Source organism: Eumetopias jubatus, unplaced genomic scaffold (assembly GCF_037043125.1).
Source record: "Eumetopias jubatus isolate StellerSeaLion01/CBP00866 unplaced genomic scaffold, mEumJub1_p1.0 scaffold_9, whole genome shotgun sequence".
Taxonomy (NCBI): domain Eukaryota; kingdom Metazoa; phylum Chordata; class Mammalia; order Carnivora; family Otariidae; genus Eumetopias; species Eumetopias jubatus.
The window spans coordinates 6,586,014-6,611,889 of NW_028274815.1; the positions used below are offsets into that span (position 1 = coordinate 6,586,014).

Here is a 25,876-nt window from a genome sequence, read left to right on the forward strand (position 1 = left end):
AAAAAAAAAAAAAGAAAGAAACATCACGGGGGTGAGAGGAAAGGGAAGGTAGCTGTACAGAACATGCATGGCCTAAAGATGGAGCAAATTTAAGATGACCTAATTTTGAGCAATAGATGGGGTTTAGGAAAAGAAAAATACATTTAATCCTGACTCTTGGAAGATTATCCTTCAAATAGCACGAATTTAGTAACACAAAACCCTTCCTTAATTTGTTTTGCAGGAAAAATATTAAATAATCATGGAATATAAATGCTGCTTTTTAAACTCTTTGTTTTTAGAATTGATCCTTAGGAGCCTAGAACACTTTTAGTTATGATAAACATATAAATATAATATGAAAATACGATGGCATAGCTGGAAAAAGAGGAAAGAAAGTTGGGGATTGTAAAGATGCCAATTTTCTCACCTTTATTAATGAGGAATCAACAGATAACGCCTCAAGTTGATGGCTCCACAACTCCAAGGGCGTGATCCATGAAAGAAATAATTAATAAGCTGGTCACCCTTAAAATTACAAACTTCTGCTCTGGGAAAGACGATATCAGAAGAACGAGAAGACAAGCCACAGACTGGGGGAAAATATTTGCAAAAGACATATCCGAGAAACAACTGTTACCCAAAATGTACCCAAAAATCACTTAAAACTCAACAGTAAGAAAGTAAGGAACTGACTTAAAAATGAGCAAAAGAGCTGAACACTTTACCAAAAAAGATAGGCAGAAGGCAAGGACGCATATGAAAAGATGCTCTACCTCCTATGTCATCAGGGAGATGCAAATTAAAACAGCCTCAAGATACTGCTACACATCTGTGAGAATGGTGAAAATCTAAAGTTGGTGGATCAAGAAATAGGTAAGCATAGTACTAAAAGTTGTGAAGCTACAGAAAAACTTAAAAAGTACATAACCAGCAAAAGCCAACATATGAAGGAAAGACGGGAGGGTATGTAAAGGCACTAAATCTCCCTTCCTTCCTTCCTTCCTTTCTTTCTCTCTCTCTTTCTTCCCCTACGCGGGGCTTGAACTCACAACCCCAGGATCAGGAGTCACGTGCTCTACCAACGGAGCCAGCCAGATGCCGCCCACATCTTCCTTGGTGAAGAGTTAATGCACACGGCCCAAGGTTAACTGATTAAGATACAGCGATAAAAATAATTCTAGATGAAGTTATGGTGGTAATTTCTGGAAGAATTAAAACCAAAATTGCTCAGCTCTGGAGCTGGGTGGACTGAGGATGAGGGTATGTCTACAAAGACAGTTATTTTTGTTTTGTATCCTCTGTACTGCTCAGAATTTTTGGTATATAATGTGCATGTAGTGCTTTCTAATTGAAAAAGCAATTTTTTAATCATCAGTAATTTTTCTGTTAGGGAAGAATACAGCTGAAGGATGAAGTTTATGGAAATTTTTCTAAAAGCTTAATAATAGACGTCAGGAACAAAGCGTTGCTGAAAATAATGAGTTTTTGAATTTTAAAATGCCTTGAAGTTTTTCTCAAATTGTAAATCTCCCAAAGGGTGTTTCTCCAAGTCCTACTTATCAGACGCACTACTAAGTTCAAATTATAAAAAACTTACCTGTAATTGAAGCCAGCTGCAACCTTTTTGACAAGGACTAATTGCCGATAATGATTTAAGTGCTGAAAATTCGCATGCCACAATTGTTTTAAAGGGGGGAACCTCTCACAGCTTTCTCTGAAAAGAACTGTTAATCTTTGCTGCTGACTTAACAAATCCTTCAGTCACCTGTTTGCCATCATTTTCATGGGCTGATAACGTGTTTATTAGAGTCATAATGTGCAGGTGGAGGAATAAAGGTCTTGTTCGATGGCACTGGGATTTCTTCTGACATTTCTACGTGAGAAACGTTGGCACGAGCTTCAGGCTTGGCTATAGCAGAGAAAGACAATAAAGGCCCACATGATTTTTTTTTTTTTAATTCAAGGCAAATGAAAAGTCAGCATTGGATTGATACCCGTAACTTTAGATGGTGTGGCTGGTAAAACCCATACCCTATACCATTGTCCCCTTTACCTGCTATAAATCAAGGGCCCCTGGTATTGGCAGGGCTGGAGGTGCCGGTTTGTGGTGAGCGGTCTCCCTCCAGCCTCAGCATCTCCGTCTGGCTTTGGGTGAGTCTGATTTTTTCATCCTCAGCATTGCGACTGCTCCCTTTGTCTGCTCTTAGCCCGGTTCGGGGCACTTCACGTACCAGCTCTAGTTCTGGAGAGAGGGGCAATGGGCAGCACACGCCAAGAGTTAACGTGACCTTTGGCTTTGCAATTCTACTGCTAGGATTTATCTGAAGCAAAAAGAAGAGATCCTGTGCAAAGGTGTGGCTGCAAGGATTTAATCAAACGGTTGTTCGAGATGGTGGGAAACTGGAAACTGACGAGGACGGGGGATGGGTTGGATACTTAGAACTCAGATGCGGAAAAGATGCACAGTGCCAGGTGGGGGTGTGGCCTGTGGACACCTGGCTCCTCAGCCGGGACCCCCTCGCGAGGCCAGCCTTCGGCACGCGGCCTAAGCACTGTCAGCCTGAATGGGCTGGTTAGGGAATCTCACCGGGGCCACTGGGCAGTAAAGGCCTGCAATATAGAAAACATGCAGCATCATGGCTGGCAGGTTGTAAATACTTGATCCATGCCACATAATAATAAGAGAAATAATAAGATGGTAGTAGCAGTAAGAGTAAACCATAAAAATCATGTTGAAAGGGAAGATACACTGACGGAAAAAATACATACCTATGGGAATTCGTGGACCAACAAAAAAGTAGTTGTTCTTGACCTCATCAAAGGAATATATGCAGGGCGCCTGGGTGGCTCCACTGGTGAAGCGTCCACCTTCAGCTCAGGTCATGGTCCCAGGGTCCTGGGATCAAGTTCTTCATCAGGCTCCCTGCTTCTGCCTCTCCCTCTGCCACTCTCCCTGCCCGTTCTCTTTCTCTCTCTCTCTCTCAAATAAATTAAAAAAAAAAATCTTAAAAGGAATATATGCGTAATAATAGGCTAATTATCAAAGTAGAATGTTAAACAGTGATTACTCCTAAGTGGTAAAATTATGATGAATTTATTTCCTTTCTGATTCTCGGTATGGTACAAACTTTCTACAAGGAAGATATTTTACTTTAGCAATTCAGAGACCCAAAAAAATCACATTTAAAAAAGTATTTGTTTTAGATTACTCCAGCGCACAGAAACTCAGAATTGGAAGAAACTTTCAGTGCTCCAGACTGATGAAGAAAGCGAGAGACCCCGCCAAGGACAGCATCCTCCCTCAGCCTCCTCCCCGCAGAACCCGGGGTCACCTGCAGCCTCACAGCACCCCCGGAATGCCACGCAAAGCACAAGGATCTGGGTCTCCCCAGGGACAGATCTGTCTCCACTCTTTTTTCTTCTGTCCTGGGTATGGGGCACAGTGCCTGGTGCCTTGTAGGAGCTCAACAATCACTGTTGAATGAATGCGTGAGTGAAGGCACTCAGTTGGCTACTCTCTGCTCCCATGTGTTAAAGGACATACCAAGAGCTATAAAAGCAGCAGGTAATTCTCCTGGGGGCATTCAGAGAGACTTCCAAGAGTGTTGCGGGCCCTGTGGGGCACAGAGGATGCAGCCAAAGGATCTCCAGCCAAGGAAACAGCCACAGGAACCTGACTCACACTGAGTCCGGGAAGAGGCTATTGTCTTCGTTCAGAGAAGCCTAAGGTCTGGCAAGATCCTGTGTTAGAAAATCGGGAAAAGCGAGGTTGTGTAATCAATTTCCATTCTCCCTTTTATTTCTGGGCCCAAGTAAGAGGCCAGTTCAGCTATTTGGGGAAAGTGATTTACCATAAACTGTTACTAGCAAGTCATGGTTTAATGGGTTTTTCTGGCTAGAAGACATTAGCATGTTCACCAGGGCCCTGGACCTTCCTCTGGAGTAATGTGAGAGCCGTAGGTAGATGGGGCAGGGCGGGCAGGAAAGGGTTCTCAGCAAGCAGTGCCTCTCCACACAGTAAATCACCTCACCCTGACAGTGGCTTCCCCACCCAAGGAATCCTGCCAGAGAGACTATAAAGGACAACCCCACACACCTTTCCGCCAGCCCGCCCAACCCTGGGCCCAATCCCACACCCTCCAACAAATGTGCTCCCTGGGACATTTTTATGATGGATTTGTTTCATTTAAAGTTAATCACGTTATCCTTTTCATCTGTTCTTCGGTACTTCTTACAATTTGAGAGAGGTTGAGAGAGGTTCAACAAAAATAAATAAAAATAGTCACTGATTTCCCAAGCCTTGATTTTGTCACCAGCCCCCTGCTCGTAAGTGCTGAAGATGTTCCCCCTCGGTTCTGTCGGAGCCCATTATTTCCCTCGGAGACTTGATGTCTGTTTTGATAGGAGCAATTTATCACCCTGGTGAAATCAGACTGCTGTTTGGAAGGCAGGGCCAGGATTTATGAATCCCTTTTCTCTGGGAATGAATTTAATCCCCAAGGGTGGACGTGGTATTAAAAGGCTTGGCCTGCCGCACCTGTGGCATTTGAGACAAAGTGAGTGGCAGCTGGGCCAGGAAACCAGCGCCCATCCCCTGCATACCTCGTCTACACTGAGCTGTAAACATCTTTATCTTTCCAAGCATGGAGAGCTCAGTTAAGTGCACGACATCCAATTAAGCGAGGTATAAAACAATGACTTTAGTTATTAATGAATTCAAAACAATGCAATTGACTTGCAGTGCATTGTCACTATTTTTAGGGAGTATGAGTTTTTAAAATTATTAATTTAAGATACTTTTAGAGTGCATCCATTTCTATGCTCCAGCCCAATTTCCTTTTTTTTTTAAGATTTTATTTATTTATTTATTTGTCAGAGAGAGAGAGAGAGCGAGAGAGAGAGCACAAGCCAGCGGAGAGGCAGGCAGAGGGAGAAGCAGGCTCCCCGCTGAGCAAGGAGCCTGATGCAGGACTCATCCCAGGACGCCGAGATCATGACCTGAGCCAAACACTGCTGCTTAACCGACGGAGCCACCCAAGTGTCCCATGCTCCAGCCCAATTTCTTGCTATATTTGGGCCAATTCTTTCTTGGAATTTATAGTCTAGCGTCCCCATGTGGTCCATAGCCCAGGTAAGAGGTCATCAGGCCCACTGGATTCACCTGGGGAGCTTGACAAGCTACTGATGCCTGGGTACCACCCCCAGGAGTCTGAGTCGATGTCTTCGAGAGAGCCTGAGAATCAGGATTTTTTCAAGCTTCCCCGGGGATTATAATGTACAGCTGGCCCTTGACCACATGGGTTTGAACTGTGTTGTGTCCACTCGTACTCCATGTTTTTTAGTCTTTCCTGTAAATGGATGTTCTTTTCCTTATGGCTTTCTTAACATTTACTTTTCTCCAGCTTACTTTACTGCAAGAATACAGTATATAATACATATAACATAGGAGAGGTTGGCACCCTTAATCCCTGAGTTGTTGAAGGATCAATTGTATGACCGAGTTTGAGAACCGCTGCTATAACGAGCTTGGTATTTTTGAAACAAGCATAGCAGAGCTTCAAATTAGACATCCTTCTTATCATTGGTCATCTATTGCAAATGAACCAAGCCTGACTTCCTAAATCATTTCATTGATCAAGCTGGTAATTGGACATATAAGCCTTATGTCTTCATGGACAAGCAAATTGCTTACATGATGAATTAGCTTTACCTTCTTTAAAACTTGTGTGCAGATCAATGATTGTAGCTACTGGGAGTACTTTTGCTCTATCGAGTGTTCCCAACTGGTCAAACAGCTCACCTGCATCAGTTTAACTTCATGTATTACTTGATATGACGTCATTGTGCCGAACAACAAGCACTTATTTTCTGCTCCTGTTTCTACTCACCACCTCTGCTGCTCACCCATCACCCGTCTTCCCTCCCACCCACCCATTCTGCCAGCCCTTCACCCCCTTCGTCAGACACGAGTATTACCAGAAGGAATGACGCATTCCTGTCTTAAAGGAGCTCACCATCCAGTGTGGAAAGTAGACAAGTTAACAGAAATCACCAGAAAGGGAGAGAAATGCTATATGAGAGGTAAATCAGGGCGCCAAAAGGACATGGAGGATAAGCACCTCACCTTGCATCGAGGTGGGGTAGACGGCTGTCCTGAGGCACAGAAAAAAGCACAGTTATTTCTGTAAAGTCACATTTTGTATCACTGAACTCTTAAAACTCTCGGTTATCACCTAAGGACACAGGCACAGGAAGGTGTACCTCATGTGCAAGCAGAACTATTTCTCTCTGCATCCTCACTCAGTCATTCACTGGAACTAAATAAATAAGGTATTCAATAATTAGGATGGTGGTGACAATACGAAATATCAGAATTCATACATCTTCTGACATAGATACTCGTTTGGGGAATAAAACATATGTACTAAAAACTCTGTTTTGGTCTTGCTGGTACTGTGGTTCTTTGAAAAGGGCAAAACTTACACCCAAGGACAGATGTCCACACGAGGAAGGCTGCATACTTACTGACTGTTACTGCGGTCAAGAACACCGTGATCCCCTGGGGCTCCCTTTCTAAACTTCATTGACATTGGGGATTTCTTCACATTAGTAGGTCAGCACATGATAAAGCATGTGCCTATTTTAAAACCAAATTCAGGATGCCAGAGAACCAAGGACCAATGCAAATATCAGGAATTCCTAGGCAGTCACCTGAGAGAAAAGTCACCAACAAGACAGAGGCTAGAGCGGGACAAAATCACCTCGTCCACACACTGTAAGTGATTGCTTACAGGACTGAACAAAATGTAAGCACGAAATAGGGTATAAATGAAAAGACCGTGAGCTGGTTGATCATATGAGTAAGGGGGGGAAATGGGGTTCAGGTAGTATTTTCCTTTACCCATTTGAAATGAATTTAGTATCTGATTTTAACTATATGATCTTGCAAAATTAGAACTCTGAGGGACATTAGAGATAATTTAGCCCAATATTAATTTCTAAATAAAAAAGTAGAGGTCCAGAATGGTGAATCAATGGCAGAGGCCATGGCTGGAGTAAAGGTCAAGGTCAGAACTGAAACCCCAGGCTTTCAAACTCCCATGACCCTTCTCCTACGACCTTCCAGCACTGTCACTAAAGGTGTGCCTAAAACCTTACCACGACCAAGGCCTCTAGTTACCAGCACCACCATGACAGCAAACTCACCACTAGCTAGCTATGCAAGCAGTGACTGCAAATCTTGGCTGACAGATTTGAGTGCAAAGAAACATTCATTTATTTCCGTGATGCCTGCATTGGCTTCCAGGGTCTCATTTCTTCCTTTACAGGGTCACATCGAAACCCCAGAGTGCCTCGTGCCAACCAGTGAGGTGAGGGTGGAGGCAACAGCACCAGCATTTGGCCCTTAGTCACCGCCATCTACCAGCGGATACGTGTTTGGCAGTCACAAACCGTCCATCTGGTCTCATGGTGCCTGCTCACGACCACTACATCCTCCCTGTCCCAGCTGTGGGCCCTCTTCAGGTACAGCAGGCCCCCCTCTCTGGCCATAAAGTCAGCAATTCTGCGGTGTTGCCGGATCCACGTGCGGTGAGAGCGGGCACGAGGTGGGGGAGCCTGTGCACAGGCTATTCACACCTGTGCACCTAAACTTCGAATAAAAATATGTCACCTGTGCGATGGACTCTGAGAAACAAACCGAGGGTTCTAGAGGGGAGGGGGGTGGGGGGGATGGGTTAGCCTGGTGATGGGTATTAAAGAGGGCACGTTCTGCGTGGAGCACTGGGTGTTATGCGCAAACAATGACTCATGGAACACGACACCAAAAACTAATGATGTAATGTATGGTGATTAACATAATAATAAAAAAATTTAAAGAAAAAAAAATATGTCACCTGTGGGGGCCAGGGAGACTCTGGGTTAAGGCTATTTTCCTGGGCTCTCCCCAGGGAACTTCAGGGGCTCATGGAACTTCGTCCTCCCAGGGTTCTCCAGCATCTCTGGGATTTCTGTAGGGACCCTCCATTTCCCCCCCTCCAACCGAGGACTCATAGCGGGCCCTTCCTCGGAGCTCTTCGCCCCTTTGCCAATCCCTAGAACCTTTATTTAATCTCAGAGAGGCTTGGGACAAACACTGGCTCTGAGCTAGTATTCTTCCAAATGTATTGTTCACACCCTGAGCTCTTTTTGAAATTCAACCCTGAGTTCCCTATTCTGTTGCACTATGCTTCCCATAAGGCAATAAATGGGTAGCTTTCCAAAGTTGGGGAAGTGCCTGGAACCGTAGCAAAGAGCAGTAGCTCAATTATCACCCTGCCTCACCAAGATCAAGGTGCTGGACAGCTTGAGTCCTCATGTGGTCCTCTGCTGGACCACCCTGCTCGTCCATTGTTCTTCTCCCGCCCCCCCGCCCAACCCAGTCAGGTTCAAAACACCAGCCACAGAGGAGATCGAGAAAAACAAAAGACACTGGAGAATCAGCACACACCATCACCCCTCCCAGGGCTAGAACACAACCCACTGGTGATGTGTCAGCAGCATTTCCTTTTGCTCTGAAGTCCACCATAAGATGAACACGTCCTCGCTGAGCTTGGTTGTCCTTATCTATATGAGGCAGAGAGCAGCCCCCTTATGAAGATCGCAGATAGGGGATGTGCGCCCTTAGCGGGCACATGCATCCAGGCCTTGCACAATAAACAGCGGCTAGGATCTGAGCCTTTTGTTTCTGTATCTTCATTAATACCTTTTTTAAGATTGTGAAATTTCCACCTGGCACCCTTCTGAGTTTGCCAACTGGCGCGGTAAGCAAGGAGACACCAGGGCATAATTCTGGTCACTCCACAGGCCATAGGGAGAAAGATGTGTCTGAGAGGAGCCTACGTGTATGAGATTCTCTAGGAAATGTGAATGATTGCTAACGAAAGCGATCTAGCCAGGGTATGAATGACTCGGGGCAAGCCTGTTTCCATTTCTAGAGAAACAACTCAAACCGCTTTGTCTTAGTAAGACTGAGTCTGTGACACAACTACTCTGAGTTTTGATCCATGATGTGCCTGGTGCAAACCAGGGGTTTCCATTGTCCTCCGGGGACTCTCACCCGGGAGGCTCTCAAGCCCACTCCCAGAGCTATCGATTGGTAATTATTGCCATAAAGGGCTTCTTGGGGGAGACTTTCAGAACACATCAGCCGGCCTTGCACCTGAGAGCACTTCCAACGATAGAGGGACATTCCAGATGAGAACAGGTGCAGCCCCACAAGGCTTTCCTGCCCATCCTGCTGGATGTGTCCCAGCCCGACTTGCTGCCCAGCATTCACCCTGGTCCCAAACAGACAGCAAACCTTTGCCCGGCCCTGAGCTCCACCTGGGTCTGCCAGAGATTTCCCTTTGCTACTTTCAGATATTGGTACTGAGTCATCAAACTGACATAACCACCATACTTTCTCATTTTTCACATTCACAAGACCTAGGGCTGTTTTGACCAACGACCTCCTAAAACTGCATTTTATATCAACTTGGAGCTAGACCTGACTATGCCCAGACCAACACCTCCTGGAATGGGCTCCCCTTCAGCGGTGAACAGCGCATGATACCAGGGTTCTTCCAGAACCCACCCAAGCCGCGCTGTTCCAGACTGTCTAAAGACCTAGAAACTCACACGAATTAACCCAGTTATTCCCATACGAATCCACGAAGTAACTAAGAAGGCCAGAATGTACATTAGCCAATGGCCTCCATTCAGTGAAATAGGTCAACCATATTTCCCTCTTTCCCCTCTTTCTCCCTTCCCCTCTCCCTCTGCCCTCCCTGCTCACTACTCTCTCTCTCTCTCTCTCGCTCTCTAAAAATAAATAATTTCTTTAAAAAAAAAAAAAAAGAGCCCTCACATCCACAGTGCTTAGCCTACCAGGCTCCATCCAGGTGCTGCACTCACATGAACTCTGTTAACCCTCACAACACCCCTATGAAGTTGATATTGCTATTATCTCCCAGTTGACAAATGAGGAAACTGAGGCACAAAGGCACTAATGTCACACAACTAATACTTGGCCACCAGATTCCAACCTAGATTCCAACCCAGATAGTCTACCTCCTGAGTCTACACCTTGAACACAGATGTTGCGGAAGTGGGACAGGCCAGCTCTGGCTGCTGAGCTGAAGACAAAAACATTTTAAGGCAAAAGAAGAGGACTTTTGGAAGCATAACAGTCATTATATAAATTTTAAAAAAGCTCTCAAAAGCCACAACCCTTTCTAAGGCAGCAGCATCCAACCATTCCCTCACATCACCCCCCTCATCAAGGTTTACTCACTTGATCTTTCCTCCATTCAATATGGCACCTCATGGTGCCCAAACTCACGATCCCCAGTATGGTAATGCATCATCATACCGGGCAATCGGGGCTGACAGGGGGAAGAAAGGTACTTCCTTTATGGAGATCGGGGATGTCGACGGCTCTTACGTCACTCTCAGGGCCACCTGTGGGTGGAGGCCCCCAGGAGTCCAGCACCACCTTACAGGAGTTCCTCCGAATGCACCTTGCCAAGCCCAGGCAACCTGTCACTAAAGGCCATCCCTCGTCAGGCCAAAGCACGAAAACAGAGGCCTGTGGCTGGATTCTGGACCTAGCCGCCTCTTGCCTTCACTACATTCCAAGGCTGGAAACCATTAGTAGAGAAAGCAGAGCATCAGGCCAACCCCACCTCAGTGAAACCATGTTCACACAGACTGGGGAAAGACACCAGGTGGGAAGAAGGCCCAGCCCCTGTGCCACCTCCAAGTTGGGAACACATAAAGACAGGCTACCAGGACAGACCCAGAGACAACACCATCCAAGACCAGAGCAGACGTGTCCATGACAAGCAGTCGTAGGCCAGGGGACATCATAAGCTCTGTGGGGATTTCCCCCAGATCCGGTCATCAGCACTGGTTTAACATTTTCACTGAACACCAGAAAGTATGTTTTCACAAATGACTCGTAAGAAACCTTTGAGCAGAAAAACAGTTTTTTTCCATCTTGACCCAGATACTAAATATGGCATAATTGACAGGTCAGTGGAAGTTCTGTGGAGAGTGGTCATGGTGGTGAGCGGCTTACTCACAAAGACACTCTCAGATCTAAAAGTCAGAGCATATCTGACTAAAAGAAGCATTTAGGCAATAGTGTCTGTCTGAGGAGGGCACTTAGGATGTTTGTCCTGAGGTCCCTAAAACTAGGTCAAGTTCTCCCTGACCAGTACGACGGCGCAGGGAGGGAATCTTGACGTCCCCCAGGTCACACTAGGCCTGAGACAGCCCTCCCTGTTTCACCGGATTTCTGGCCCACAGGAAGACAGAGACACCCTCCAGCCATTCCCCCTTCCCGTGGTTTGACACAGCGCTAGGCATAGAAAAGACTCAAAAGCCATGCCTTCGGGGAGCACAACACACAATCAGGAAAAAAAAAAAAAAAGATAGATGGTTCAAAGGTTTCTGGGCAGGAAATGTCAAAGAATGAGGTATCTTGATGAAGGCCACCAAGGAAATGAAAGCTGTCTGGTCTCTGAAACTCAACCTCCCTGCTCCCCAAAGCGCCTTTCAAAGGCTCTGGGTGCAGGCAGTCTGGGCTTAACGCAAAGCTCCGTCTGCCCCCAGGCTTCCTCCTGCCACCCCCACGCCCCCAGGTCTGCATCCTTACAGCCAAAGCAAAAGGGGGCGGAGTGGGGGCGCAGAGAAAGCTGGGTTTGTGGGTAAAGTAGCACATCTGTGAGATTCTGCCACGTCCCAAAGCCACGGACTCTGGCGGGCCAGTGGGCTCCTCTGAGGAAGTCTCTGCCGTGGAGTTCACAAACCCGGCCGAGCCAGGTCAACCGAGGCTGCAGCTCTGATGGGAGCCGTTTCGTTGCTCACCTTGGATGGTCAATGGGCAAGTTGGATACTTGGGCCAAGGGGCAATGGGGCCCTTAAAAACTGGTATCACATGAGGTTCTTTACCAGCTTCATTAGAGCCACCAGGGAATAACACAGAGGATGCGCCCAGACCGCAGCCGGGGCACCTGGGCACCTGCCCAGGCATCTGGGGGTTTGGGGGGGTGGCAAGATGCGGGGCTAGGCCCCAGACTCAGCCTCATTCACCATGAGCTTGGGGGTTCTGTCCTCCCCCCTCCTGGGGCCACACTGCCGCAGATCCCTGCAGAGGGGAAACTGAGTCTCCACTGCCGGCAAGGTGTGGGAGAACTCAGTCCCACCCAGCCCTCTTTTCAGACCCAGGACCAATAGGATGCTTAGCTCCACATCACCTGCATCACCTGCATCACCTGCCAGGCTTGAGGCGTGCTCCACGCTGCTCCTGTTCCACGAGACAGCCCAGCCTGGAGGTCGCTCCAGGGTGCGGGGTGCGGGGGTGCGAGGGGTGGGGGCGGTGTGGCGGGGGGCGGTGGCAGCGGCGCCTGTCTCCAGGCTGTGCCCACACCGCCACGGCTGACTGCACCTGGAGGAAGCTGGGCGCGCTCCCCTCTGTCTACCCTCCCCCCATTCTCCCCTGAGCGCCTGTGGCACCCGCACCCAGCCCCTGCCTACCTGGCCTGAGGCCCTGCACCCTTCAGCCAGCTCCTGCTGGCTGGGTTTCTCTTCCCCATGCAGGGAGGGGTGGTTGGAGTGTTCTGTGTAGCAGGCAAACGTCCTCAAGCCTTTCTCTCTTGACTAACTTCGTTGAACACAGATGTATATATACACACAGTTGTTGCAGGCGGAAATGTTGAGAAGTGACTGGGGTCTCATTGATTTATTTAAGTGTATTCAACAAATAACAGAAACTAAGCAATCACCTATCCCAGGCCCGGTTTCAAAGGCCTTCTTCCCCATGGCGGGGAAATCCATCACCCGAAATCAATGGAACAGCCAGAGGCTTCTGGAAGGGGGTGTAGAGAAACGACTGCAAACAGAAGCTTCCTACAGAACAACCTCCTTCCTCAGCTGGAGGTGTGGATAAACAGGAAACCAGCGAGAGCATTCTTAAAGGGTTAGATAAGAAAACCAGGGGCAGTGGACCTGGTATTTATCTTTTTGGCTTTTACCTGCTAGAAATATTTATCCTCTGTTACCTACTGTACTTTATTTAGGGTCTCACTGGATTCCTGGGCCTTTTCTGTTTGTTTGTTTGTTTGTTTTTCCTTTTCTCGTTACCTTCCTGGTTGATATCAGCAAGCAGTGTTAATTCTCCTAAAGACCTGTGAACATTCCCACCCCCACCCCATCCTGGTCTACCCTCTCTTAACAGTAAAATATAGTCAAGTTTCCAGGTGTTAAATAACATTGAACAATAACTATATAAATCAGCATAAAAATTAAGTGCTGGGTTACACCACAGGAAGATACCATGCGTTTTCTGCCTGACTTCTATATTATTTCTTTGAACTCCCAGGGTAGCCGCACCACTACCATATTTACTTAACTTACTGATTTTTAGTGTATTACTAGAAAATTCTAATTTCCAACGGGGAGAATGAAGGCATTTGAAATGTGACACGCAAGCAAGTTGATGGGATAGAGAGAAGACTTGAGTAATTTTCCCCTTTCTGCAGATTTCTTACTCCAGGTGGGAACTGGGCGGCTGGTCGTGCTGTCGACTGACCTCACTGATCTGCCTGCCTGCTCCTCTGGCTTCACAGGTTAGTTTTGTGTCTGTGACATATTTCACACTGCAATGAGGATTATTACCTTGCTCACATCATCACTAACGTGCACCGTGGAGCAGATGAAGCCATGAATCTAAGACGCTCGTGTTCACACAAACGCCCCGCGGGTCAGGCCGGGTGCCCCACCCTGCGTGTCCTGTCACCCGCCCGCCGTCCGGTGCCAGTCTCTGACCAGACCTGCTTCCTCCCTCAGTTGGCTTAATGGAGTTCTCACTGAGATGATGTCAGGCTTCCAACTCACGCCTCCAGGCATGAAGTGTTTGGGCGTTAAATCCTGTCCACCTTACCATCTGAGCCACAAGTACTAACCACACGGACCCGACCAGGTAGAATCTCGCAATGAGGCGCATATGCCACACAGGTCAACGGCATGAGCCGCATCAGGCCTACAAATGGAATTTTCAAAAACCAGTGAGTCTGGCCCTTGCAGTCACATTGGTCTCGTTCACTCCAGAAGCGTCACGTCCTCCCCATCCGAGTCATGGGATTTCTTTCCACTACTCTCCCTCCATACACACCTCCACATCTGACACCCCAGATTCACCCACGCATCCTTCTCAACTCCTGATTCCCTAAAGCAACTGGAAAATAGAGGCACCTTTGACCTCTTTGTGATTCCATTTGGTCTTGAAAACCCTCCTTACATTGGTGAAATAAAGATCATTATTCAGTAACCTAGGACGTATCTGGCACAGCGTCTGGCTCACACCCAGTAAACATTTCTTGTTGGAGCCACCTGTGCTGGAAGGGCCTGGAATGTTTCCTCTCCCTTACACTTCTTCACTTTGAATGTCCCTAAGAGTGATACGCATGTTTTCGTTCCTGATTCTCTTCAGCCCCTTTACTCTTCCTTCATCCTGGAGGATCCCTACCCTGAGAGCCCACCTGATCGACAAGTCAAAACAGGTGGGTTCCACAGAGACAGTGCCCCAGCTTCCTCTGAGCCAGCCAGCCAGACAGCCTCCAGAGTCACTCCCCAAAACACAAGACTGTTTTCCACCTAATTCCTCAAAAGTCTGCAGTGGCTCAAATTAAAGAAAAACTCTGGGCTCCAAGGCCAGCAATATTCCCTGAGTGCATGAACAAATACATCAAAGAAGAAAAAGGTTACTGACAATTGTCGCTCTTCTTCACTGTCCCTTTTCCCCTGTGTTATGAGGTCAGTGGTTCCAGACTTTTAGACTTCGTTGACTTAGAAAATCGTATTCATTTCAGTTTTCAATTTAATTTCAAGTCACTGATTTAGCCATTGAATTAAAAACAAAACTCGCGAAAGAACCAACACTTCAAATCTAGTCACTGTCCAAATGAGATGCCTTATACCCGATGTAAGAGGCCAATTTATTTTAAAGTCTGAATAAATATCAAGTCATTTTTGGCAGTGATAGAGGGTACCTAGCATGAAGTCAGAGTGCCCAACACAAACAACGCTACAGAGACGTTCTGTCTCTGCGACATGAGGGCAGTGTTCTGAGATACTTGTTGCCCGGCCTAAGGTGCCCTCTGTCCTCCTAAGAATCCTGCTCGTCTTTCAGATCTGAACTGGGTCCTACCTTCCCCACCAAGTCTTTCCAACCCACTCGAGCTCTCCTGAATCTCTTCCGCCTCTCAATCCAGCCTCACTTCTAGTCCTTCAAATAAGCATTTAATTATAAGGCCGTCTTGCCTTGTTCGCCACGGTTTCGATTGGGATGTTCTGGTCTCCCTACATGTATCTTAGTGGGCAGGGCCTGGGTCTTCATGTCTTTTTCTTTTTCTGGGTCCTGCCCAAGAAGAGAAGTATAGACTGAACACTAGGATGTACTCCAGTGTCCCTGTCCTGACCTTGGTTGATTAGATCTTCTCACCGATGGAAGGTCTTCCTGTCACGGCAGCCTCTCTGCGACCAGACAGAATTCTACTTACCAGTAGTGGGGAAGAGAGTCTACCCTGACCTCACAAAAACCATGCTCCAGCCACTGTACCACCTTCTCAGAGGATTCCAGTTGAGAAGTTCAAGGGGAAAAAAGTGAGCATTGGTCATTTGCAATACATGGTACCACCTACCCCAACAACTAGAATAAGACATGTGGACGAAGTAGAAAATGCTGCTGGGGCTCAGAGAAAAAGAAGGGCCTGGGCAGTGTGGGCGGAAGGCACCCAGTTGTGGAATTCCTCAGAGCGGGACTCAGGTGGTGGCTCCGTCATCCCCTAAGTGTGTGACCTTAGACACTGCCCCGCTTGCTGCTCTCCGTCCACTTAGCTCCATAGAGAGGCCTCCATCTTTACTCACTGTCTTCATTTGTAACATGCTCAGGAGCGAAGCAGGGAAAAGGGGTGCTCTTTGGGGCAGAACGACATCTGCAGGACTCAGGATGGACTGGAGAGGGCTGAGGTGGAAGTGAAATCCCAGCAAAGGACTAAGGATGTGCTGGTGTAAAGTAAAGAAACAGAAAGAAGGGGCAGATGTGAGAGAACGTGGAGAGGCGCCCGGGGGAGCTGGCCTCCTAGGGTCCAGGCAGGAGCCCAGGGCTGCCATAAAGGGCAGGATGGGGGGTAGGGTGCGGTTTTAGGATTGAGAACATGTCTTGATGGGAAAAGCCAGTGGGGAAGGGAAATGTGGGGTGAGGATCCAGAGGTGGGGACAAAGGTATTGCATAGGAATAAAAACCAAACGAGTGGTGGTTGCAACCCCAGGGGGAGAAAACGTGGAGTATCAAGGGGAGTCTGTTAAGATGGAACCAAAGAGAACGTCCGTGTTTAGGAGGCTGGAGGAGAGCAAGGAAGGGGCCAAGGACAGCAGCTCCGCGGCCAGAAGGCAGGGGATGAGAAGCATGGACACCATGGTGGGGAGGCAGTTTTAAGTAAGGGGAACCCCTAACAGTGTTCTAAATAAATACCTGAGCTACGGGACAGGCCCAGGGAGAAGGCACGGGCTGACCCCGGAGGCAGTTCAGAAGCCAGACCCAAAGGCCCAGCGGGCTCCCGGAGGCACCTGCCCTCCTCCCCAGCAGCACATGCCCAGGGCGGAGGGCAGACCCAGTAGAGGCCGGCTCAGGCCACCTTGCTGTCAGTTTGGACACTGAGTAAGAATAGCCAAGAAGAGCGTGGTGAAGGTCACGGGCAGGCTACACTGTCAGACCAGAAAATAGTAGCTCTGCCTCCATGACAAGCAGAGTCCCCCTCCAGCCTGCCGTGGAATTCCTGCTACCTTGCTGGCTTGGGTTCTGATAATCAGCCGACGCAGACCCTTAGAGACAGGACTATTTTCTCAGAGTCGTGCCTGGTAAAGCACTTAGAGAGGACGAGAAAAGGAAGGGGGAAAAAAGCTGCATGAAAGGAACCAGAGAGACTTAAAAAAAAAAAAAAATCCTCTGATAAGCTGCATTCAAATCACCTACTTAGGAAAGAAATTAATGTTAACTGCTAAGGTTAAAGAATGAACTAAAGACATGGCTCTGAATTTTTAACCCCAATTTCTCATTCTGGTCACACGTTATGACTTCTCCGTGGATTTGACATCGATTCTACCATTGAAAGCAGCCATGCGAAGCGTCCGCGGGCTGGCGGGCGGGCTGCCCACTCAGTCAGGCTGCGCTGGGCGCACGGGGAGCTGATTCTCCCACGCAGAGAGGCCAGACCCCGCCCCTTGTCCTGTCAGGCCCCGCCCCTTAGCTTATCAGACCCCGCCCCTTGCCCTGTCCCCGCCTCCCGTTTGCCTGCTCTCTGCCACGTGACATCCAGGCAGACAAGTACCCCGGGGGGCAAGCAAGTCAAAACCCCACTAAACCGTTTCTCCCAGAGATGGGTTATTTTCTAAATGGGAGGTCAACTGACATGAAAGAAATCTTTTACTCAAAGTATTTTAAAATCAAAACCTAAATGATCCTCTCATCTTCTGCAGTAAATCTCACTCTCCACCGATTAGAATGAAGGCGAAGCAGAGATTCGTGGTATTCTTAAATAAAGCTTTTGCAGCGTTGAGACTATTTTCAAAGACGCTGCAAGGCCAATTTAAGAAACTATTTTCCCAAAAGCATTTCAAGAGGAAAGAGGAAGTAAGTGTTCTACCAATGTAATTTTTCTAATACGCTTGGGCTGAACACTTAGACATTCTAATTTCAATTTAGAACCAATCTTACTGTTCAGCATGACAGACATTATGAAAACAGGACTCAACTTCAGTGAACTGAAGAGAAAGCTCCTAATGCATCCATGTTGCCTTGTTATTCAGCTCACGCGCTGTTATTACTATGTGCTCAATAAATACACATTAAACCTTTCACCAGCCCTAATTACTCAGATGAAAGCAAATTTTTGCATAAAGCCCATATTATTAAAATATTATCACACTCTTCCACACTAAACTAATTGGGCACTATTTTCAGATTTTCAGCATTAAATTGACTATATTCTCAGTCATTACTTGGAGGCCAAGCAAACACATTTCTGAAGCCGTCAACACTTGGAAATCTGCCGCCTGGATCTCAGCTGCTAAGGTAATGGTTGTTCAACTCCTTCCTCTGCACAGAAATGGAGAGCAAAGGTTTTCATTAAAGGCACGGTGGGCTTTCCTGGTGCTTTTAGCACTCGGGGAGACCACTCCAGGCTATTCTGCTTGACCAGAAATGAGACGGCCACGCGTTCATGGACAGGTTGGCAAGCATCTTGCTGTGCTCATGCGGGCACATGCACGTCTGGCAGCAAAGCTATCTTGTCACTCCTGTCTGTGATAGTCAGCTTCCCCTGGCCCTTGTCAGGAAAAGAATCATATTAACAAAATAGAAGCAGTCCTTCTTTCTTGCTGCCATTTGCAACTAAGCCCAACTTCTCAGCTCAGCCCACCAGGGGCACTCACACCACCCTACTTTAAATATTTGCCTGAAACTGATAAAAGTGTTTGTTTTCATTTTTAAGAAAGGGATACAGCACTGTGATGAGCATGAGTTCATTGTAATTATCAACAGTCACACTTAAGAGAAGTTGTGGTTGCACACATGGTGAAGAAGTCTCTTCTAAGAATGATGGATAAAGAAATCATGGCACACACACATACACACCTGCACACACATAGACAGATGCACACACAGACATACATACACATACACACATGCACAATGGAATATTATTCAGCCTTAAAAAAAAGGAGATCCTGCCATTTGCAAAAACACAGAGGAACGTGGAGGGCATTATACACTAAGTGAAATAAGCCAAACACAGAAAGAAAAATCTGTATGATCTTACTCATATGTGGAATCTAAAAAAAAAAAACCCATTACAGAGAAGCAGAGAGTAGGGCAGTGGCTACCAGGGGCGGGGAGGTGGTAGAAAGGGGAGATGTTGGTCAAAGGGGACAAAGTTGCAGTGATGTAGGAGGAGAACATCTAGAAATCTAATGTCCTGCATGATGACTACAGTTAATGATAATGTACTGAATACTGGAAATTTGCTAAGAGAGTAGATTTCAGGTGCTCTCATCACAAGAGAAGTATGGCAACCATGGGAGGTGATGTTACTTAGCCTGACTGTAGTAATCATTTTACTAGGTATCAAGTCATCAGGTTGCACACCTTAAATATAAATAATTTTAAAATTAAAAATAGAAAAAAAAATTAAAAATAGACATGTCTTCCACAAGACTGAATGAGCCTACCAAGGTGACCCTGGGGCAGGTAGGTTTGCATTTTAATTTAGAACAATAGGCAGAAGGTGAGTATCTTAGAGACAGCTTTGTGATCGAGCAGGCAGAGCTCACTGAGGTTTTGACACCTTCATCTCTATAAAACCCCAATCAGTTCTTTAGGTATAGTCAGCATTTCCTATCTGAGTGCGTTATGGTGGCAGTTTGCCCACTTAGCAGTCATCTATGCCAAGTACTATGGTAGACCTAGAATAAAGCTGAGTAGGACTCAGGATATGCGCCCCCCCCCCCCGTTTCTCGTATTGGGGATGACTGAGAGGCGTTTGCTGTTTGACTCATTGTATAGAGTGGGTCTAGACCCTAGAAATGGCTTACTCTCTGGCCTAGCAGACATGCTGGTTAAGTTACTATGAAATGTGGGGAAGCATATACTTTCCAAAATAATGCACATGATTTCAATTACATAGCAGTTTGTGTGTCTTTAAAATATTTTTTGAATTATGAAATATTTCAAACACACAGAAAATTATACAGATAATACAGCAAGCACCCATAGGAATACATTTGAAATTTAATAATTCTTAACATTTTGACAAATTTCCATCAGGGCTTTCATTTTAGAAGGGAAAACGATATTTTTATTTTTTTTAAAGATTTTTTTTTAAAGATTTTATTTATTTATTTGACAGAGAAAGCCCAAGTAGGCAGAGAGGCAGGCAGAGGGAGAAGCAGGCTCCCCATTGAGCAGGGAGCCCGATGCTCAGGAACCAAAGGCAGACGCTTAACCGACTGAGCCACCCAGGCACCCCGTAGAAGGGAAAAAGATATTTTTAAAAAACAATACAGAGGGGCATCTGGGTGGCTCAGTCGGTTAAGCGTCTGCCTTTGGCTCGGGTCCTGATCTCAGGGTCCTGGGATCGAGCCCCGCATCGGGCTCTCCGCTCAGCAGCGAGTCTGCTTCTCTCTCTGCCTCTGTGATCTCTCTCGCTTTTGCTCTCTCTCTCTCAAATAAATAGATAAGATCTCTCAAAATGATAATAATAATGATTTAAAACAACACAAATATGGAAGCAACCCAAGTGTCCATCTACAGATGAATGGATAAGGAAGAGATATATGTATATATATTTGTATGTGTGTGACATATACATGTATATAGAAACATACACAGTGGATTATTACTCAGCCATCAAAAAATGAAATCTTGACATCTGCAGCAGCACGGATGGATCTAGAGGCCATAATGCTAGGTGAAATAATCAGGCAGTCAGAGAAAGACAGATATCATATGATTTCACTCACATGTGGAATTTAAGAAATGAAACAAACAATTAAAGAAAAAGAGAGACCAAAAAAAAATCAGACTGTTAACTATAGAGAACAAACTGTCGGTTACCAGAGGGGAGGTGGATGGCAGGATGGGGGAAGATGGCAAAGGGGATTGAGAGTACGCTTACGTTGATGAGCACTGAGTCACGTATTTGTTCGGTCACCGTGTTGTACACCTGAAACCAATATAACAACTGTGCGCTCATTATACTGGAATTTTAAAAAATTGTATTTAAAAGTTAAAAAATCAAAGAGAAAGAACAGTACAGATATCACTGAAGCCCTCCATAAATAGTATGAATATTGTTTCGCCGGCTCATAAACATTACATAAATGGCATGTTCTACTTTTCTTTCAGTAACTAATTTTTTCCACTTACTGTCTTGTTTGAAAACTTCGTCGACATTCATACAGCCCACGTACAGTCCGCTTTCACTGCTGTACAGCACCCTGCCGTTTGAATATATGACCACGTGTGTATCTCTTAGCTTGGGATAGACATTCGGGATGTTTCCAAGGTCTCACCGTTGCAAACAATGCTGCATTGATATTTTGCACAGAATTCCTCAGGCACAGGCACAAGAAATTCCCTAGGGTATGTCCCTCGAAGCAGAATTGCTGGGTCCAAGCGTGCAGCTCGGCACCTTTGCCAGAGAGTGCCAGATAGTGCCAAATTGTTCTCCGCACCCCAGTCTGCCTTTCCATAGAGTGGCGTGGAACGGCCCTCACTGCCGCACATCTTCCCCGATCCTGGGCATTGAAAGACTTGAATTCCTGCCCATCTGAGCGTGTGAGACAGAATCACGTTGTTACTCTCACGTGCATATGTCCCTGGGGTTGAACTTGGCCTCGTACATTTGCTGTCCTTTCAAATCTCCTGAGAAGCATTTCATCACTTTTTTTTTTTCCTCACTTTCCTCTTTGTTTTTGCCTTTCCTTACTTTAGAGGAGTTATTTGTATATTCTTTTTTTTTTCATTAGCTCCCAAAAAGACACTGTACACTTTAGCCTTTGTCCCCACTCTCCTCGTTTCTCCCAGCCCCAGGCAACCACGAATCTTTTTTCTATCCCTCTGGATTTGCCTATTCTGGACATTTCATATAAATGGAAGCATACAACATATGGTCTTTTGTAATTGGCTTCTTTCACTTAGCATATTTTCAAGGTTTGTCCATGTTGTGACATGTATCCATGCTTGATTTATTTTTTTAGGTAGTAAAGTATACATAACATAAAATTTACCATTTTAACCATTTTAAAGTGTACAATTCGGTGCCATTACGTACATGGTGATGCCGCCATCACCACCATCCGTCTCCAGACCTTTTTCATCTACCCAAACTAAAACTTTATGTCCATCAAACAAAAACTGCCCATCATCCCACTTCCCCCAGCCCCCGGCGTATCACCCTCCTACTTTCTGTCTCACCGAACTCCAAGTACTTCCTATAAGAGCAACTACACAGTATTTGTCCATTTGTGACTGGCTTACTTCACTTACCATGATGTCTTCGAGGTTCATCCACATGGCAGCAGGTGTCAGAACTTCCTTCATTTTTAAGTCTAAATAATACTCCATTGTGCGTATATACCACATTTTGTTGATCCTTTCATTCATTGATGGACACTTGCGTTGTTTCCACCTTCTGAACATTATGCTGCTATGAACATTGGTGTGCAAATATATATTTGAGTCTTTGCTCCCAATTATTCTGGATATTTACCCAGCAACAGAGTTACTGGATCATATGATAATTCTATGTTTAGTTTTTTTAAGGAGCTGTCATACTGTTTTCCTATTTATATATTCCTAACACTTACCTTTTATAGATTATATTAGTTGCAAATATCTTCCCCCAACACGTGGCTTTCTTTATCTTTATTGTACAGGATTTTAATTTTAATATTTAATTTATGAATCTTTCCTTGATGGCTTTTGCTTCTTGTATCTTACTTAAAACACTTTCCCAACCCAATGTTAGAAGATATTCCCCTCTATGTCCACATTTCCCATGTAACTCTTCAACCTACTGGAACTGACCTCTTTGTATGTTGTGAGGTAAAGATCTAATGTAAAATTTTTTCCCATTTGGATGGCCCAATGTCCCAACCAGACATTCCCAACTAATTTGGAAATCTACTTCCATCCTAGGTCAACTTCCCACCTGGGTCAATTTCTGGGTTTTCTGGTCTGTTCAAGTGATCTGCTTTCTGTTCTAACCTCGATACCCTGTCTTAATTACAACAGTTTCTTAATAAATCTTACTATTTAGAGGTCAAGACCCACATCATATTCTTTTCCTTTAAAATTATCCTGACTCTTTTTGGTCCTTTACTCTTGCACACGTACTTTGGAATTCTCTAATCAAGTTTCATGGATTGCTTGGAATGTATATGTTAATATTAAGGTTTTTTTAAGATTTTATTTATTTATTTATTTGACACAGAGAGAGAGATAGCGAGAGAGGGAACACAAGCAAGGGGAGTGGGAGAGGGAGAAGCAGGCTACCCGCGGAGCAGGGAGCCCGATGTGGGGCCCTATCCCAGGACCCTGGGATCATGACCTGAGCCAAAGGCAGACCTTAACGACTGAGCCACCCAGGCGCCCAGTTAATATTAAGTTTGTACTGAAACTTTTGTGATATTGTCCCTTCCCATCCATGATACTGAGGTCCCAACTCCAACTGCTTTGTTTTACCAATAAGGACCCCATTGTCATTCCCACGACTGTACAGGGAATGAGAAGAAGAACCAGTCTAGAACCCCGAGTCCCCATACCCACTGCTCCTTTCACTAACTTCAAATAGGGATGCCCTCCAAATGACGGGGTTTCGCCTTCTATCAACTTTTCTACGTAAGTCCAGACATTCACCAGCATTTTTGAGCGCCTCCAGACCTTTGGGCCGAGGTTGTGGGCACAGATCCTCCTCCTAACCCGAAACAGGATGTAGTTGTGCGATAGCCCAGAGCCATCTGTTGGAATTCAAAGAGGCTCTGAGTCCTTGGTGGCCAGTGAAGAAGAACAGAGGTCATGGCCGGGAGGAACGAGAATGGCCCCAGGTAGCGGAAGGACACGGCTTTGGGGTCAGAGGCTGTGCACGTGGGTCATACTGACGCAGGCTCACCAACCCACAGGAAACCGAAGTACAGAAACCAGAGTGCCAGTATACTAACTTATTGTTAAAACAAAATATGACCACTGAGGACACAGCACTTACTTCCTATGGCCAAACATTTATTCTGTGGAGGCAAAGGATATGGAAGCCAAATTATAATCAGAAGTTTGTTCCATGACCTCAGAGGGAGAGCGTGGAGGATGGTCTATGATTTGAATGTGTCCTGATGTCAGGTGTGCCCGTTTCAGAGCAGGGCCCTGTCAGCACTGGAGGTGGACGGTCCTGGAGGGGGCGCTCTCCCTGGGGGCTGGACATCAGTGTCTGCCCCTGAGTCCCTCCCATTCAGCACGTTCTCCTCCACAAACACACACTCTTTCCTCAGATGTGCTCATACTATGACCTGATTGGAGCCAGGCTCTCTTTGCTCCTTTCATTTGAATTAGAATTTAAATCTGAAAGTGGGTTGTTTCCGATTACTTGTCTGGAAGAAGCTCCATTCGGCCTGCAAAGAAACCAAGGATGGAGGAAGGCAAGGGATTCACTAATTCAAGTCTACCCAGTCACCGATTGCCTGCACTGCATTTCAAGCCAAGTCTTAATCCAACGGAAAGGGGGAAATATCTGAAAATACACAAAGGTTAAAGCGGCTACACTTGGCACCTAACCACATCAACCTCTGAGGTTAGGAAACTTGGAAGTGGAGACCCCGACTACCACCCTGCTTGGCCTCCCACGGCGCCTGCTTCAAGGTGTGCTCACGCAGGTGCCTCATACTTGCTGACGGCCAGGCTCTGCCCCCACCCCATATGGTCCCAAACACACAAGAGGCATAAGACACCAAACCACATTGTTGGCCTTTTCCCATCAAGCCACTTGTCAACCCACACAGGGTCTACTCCAGGGAGGACTGGGGGTCCTTTCCTCTAGGGTCTACGGCCCTCCTCTCCCTGCCCCCTACGCTGGACCTTTCCCACCCCTTGGAACACCACCCCACTGTGGGACTGCTGCCCACAGTCCTTGGGATGGTGATGACCATTATTTCTGACCCCATCCTCAGGGCAGACCTAGGTCCTACCAATGCATCCTGGACCAGCACACCTTTCTGTGACCATGGCCATGGCCCTCGTCAGAAGTGTGGGGTCTCTTTGCTAGCAAAGCCTCTGTGCCTTTCCCCCTATGATCAAAGATGCCCTCCCCGCCAGGACTTCGGAGCAGAAGGAAAGAGGGAGTGAGGCCAGAAGGAAATTCCATCTGGCCACACATTTAACAGGTAGGTACTGAGTACCTGGAGGATAGGCATATTGTAAAGAAATGAGCCCTAAAAGAAGTCAGGACACTAGGATTCTAGTCCCTTTGCTGCCAACTCAACCAGTGGCCTGGAGACTGTCCATTTCACCTCTCTTTGCCTCAGTTTCCCCATCTGCAAAGGAGGAGGGTTTGGGCTAGATGATCTCTGAGCTCCTTTCCATCTTTGGTAGCTCATGATTCTCTGGCATGAGCATTTTCAAGTATTGTTCAAAAATGGCATAAAATAAATAATAAATTTAATGGAATATATACAAAGAACTACATTCCAATGAGATGCAAGTCCTCTTAAGATTACTTCAACAGTAGTGCAAAGCAATTCTGGATAGTTTCCTGGAGGTCATCCCTATATGACTTAGAAGAATGGATGATCACCCTAAGCATGAAATATCTAAGTAGGAAAGGAAAAGGAAGTGATGCTATAGTTTAGGCCTCCCGGTTATTGTTTTAAGTTACCTTATGTTTTGACTCTATGGTAGGAAACAATATCTACCTGTACAATGTCCAAATGAGTTGTCCATTTTCACGGGCACATCACAGACAAGGACATTTATCCTATGAGGTAATACAACCATGTTTATTTAAGATTGTTATGTTTAAGGCAACAAATTCAGAATGTATGTGTTGTACTGACAATTCAGTTTTTCTTTAAGATTGTATTTATTTATTTAGAGAGAGAGTGCACACGGTGGGGGGGTGCATAGGGAGAGGAAGGAGGAGAGAGAGAGAGCAGGGGGAGGGGCGGAGGGAGAGAGAATCTCAAGCAGACTCCCTGTTGAGCTCAGGGCCCGACACGGGGCTTTATATCACGACCCCAAGATTATGACCTGAGCCAAAACCAAGAGTCG

At 46.2% G+C, this 25,876-nt stretch overlaps 1 long non-coding RNA gene across 10 annotated transcripts in view; it reads right to left on the reverse strand.

Annotated features, from left to right (window-relative positions):
- LOC114205935 (uncharacterized) overlaps positions 1-25,876 on the reverse strand; it is a 227,144-nt gene that overhangs the window by 110,785 nt on the left and 90,483 nt on the right. For 7 of the 10 annotated variants that reach the window (XR_015768890.1, XR_003608501.2, XR_015768886.1 and 4 more), the window contains 4 exons: positions 3,527-3,723; positions 2,752-2,878; positions 2,036-2,592; positions 410-1,891 (listed from right to left, as the gene is read on the reverse strand). This is a non-coding gene — a long non-coding RNA (uncharacterized LOC114205935). The remainder of the gene's footprint in view (positions 1-409; positions 1,892-2,035; positions 2,593-2,751; positions 2,879-3,526; positions 3,724-25,876) is intronic. The other 3 variants (XR_015768888.1, XR_015768891.1, XR_015768889.1) reach the window with 3 other exon arrangements.